The sequence below is a fragment of the Geospiza fortis genome, unplaced genomic scaffold (genome assembly GCF_000277835.1).
Source record: "Geospiza fortis unplaced genomic scaffold, GeoFor_1.0 scaffold637, whole genome shotgun sequence".
Taxonomy (NCBI): domain Eukaryota; kingdom Metazoa; phylum Chordata; class Aves; order Passeriformes; family Thraupidae; genus Geospiza; species Geospiza fortis.
Genome location: NW_005054515.1, coordinates 226,379 through 227,826, shown reverse-complemented (window position 1 = coordinate 227,826; position 1,448 = coordinate 226,379). Strand labels below are relative to the sequence as shown.

General features: G+C 19.6%; 1 protein-coding gene across 1 annotated transcript in view; it reads left to right on the top strand.

Annotated features, from left to right (window-relative positions):
• LOC102034198 (prosaposin) overlaps positions 1–1,448 on the top strand; it is an 11,224-nt gene that overhangs the window by 6,997 nt on the left and 2,779 nt on the right. The gene's annotated exons all lie outside the window — the stretch shown is intronic.

The window sequence follows — 1,448 nt, the reverse complement described above, 5'->3', positions numbered from 1 at the left end:
CTCCGTGGGCAGCGACCCGTCCCGCTGTGCCAGGCTGCTCCAAGCCCTGTCCTATGGAAGGGCTGGCAGCTGGCCTGAAAGCAAAGCTGAGTTAATAGAAAAAAGAATAATGATAATTTTCAAGTATCCATAGCAAGGAAGAAGACAAAGCCTTCAGCATAGAAAAGATACATGAAAATTTCTCTAAGCTACGTGCATAAGTAGATGTGTATATGCGCCTTATTAAAGGTCTGTAAAACTTTTGTCAATTATATTGACGCTAATTGCTTTGCACCAATGAGTATAGTAAGTTATTGTGATGTAGTTAATGACTCAAGATCATGCTTTGTTAAGAGTATATGAACTGGAGAACAGGCAGAATAAAAATATTTTTTCTTCTTGGAAAAAAAAGAAGTTTTTTATTCTGCATGATATATATAGTTTTATATATACTTAATGCAGTTATTGATACTCTTTATTAAGAATATATGAAAATATACATAAATATATAAATATATACTATTAATATATATTCTTTATAATATATATTCATAAAGATATATCTATAAATATATATTTATTAATAAAATATAGATATATAAATATATAAATATATAAATATATAAATATATGTGTATCCTTTATTAAGAATATATAAAGAATATATATTCTTATATATAATATTCCTATATATATAAGAATATTCTTATATATATAAGAATACACCTAAATATCTAAATATATTTTATATATATAAAATATATGAAGTTTATATATTAAGAATATATAAACTCTATTAAGAATATATAAAGAACATGCAGAATAAAAAGCTTTGTTATTCTTGGAGAAAAAAAAAAGGTTTTATTCTGCATGTTAATATATATAGTTAATACAGTTAATAACTTAAAATCATGCTTTATTAGGAATATATAAAGAATATATATTCTTTATTAAGAATGTATAAAGAATATATATTATTATATATAATATTCTTATATATATAGGAATATATATGAATGTATTTATATATTTATATATATAAATATATACAGTTTATATATTAAGACTATATAAACATTATTAAGAATATATAAATAACATGGAGAATAAAAAAACTTTTCTTCTTAGAAAAAAAAAGGTTTTTATTCTGCACAGTATATATATAGTTATATATATAGTTAATACAGTTAACAACTTAAAATCATGCTTTATTAAGAATATATAAAATATATATATTCTTTATTAAGAATATATAAAGAATATATATTCTTACATACATAACATTCTTATAAGAAAATTCTTACACATATATAAGAATATTATAATATATATAATAGTATATATCGATAATATAAATATATTTATCGATATATAGAATATATAAAAATTATATATTAAGAATATATAAGAATATATAAATATATTTATATATTTATATTTATATAAATATATAAATATATTTATATATT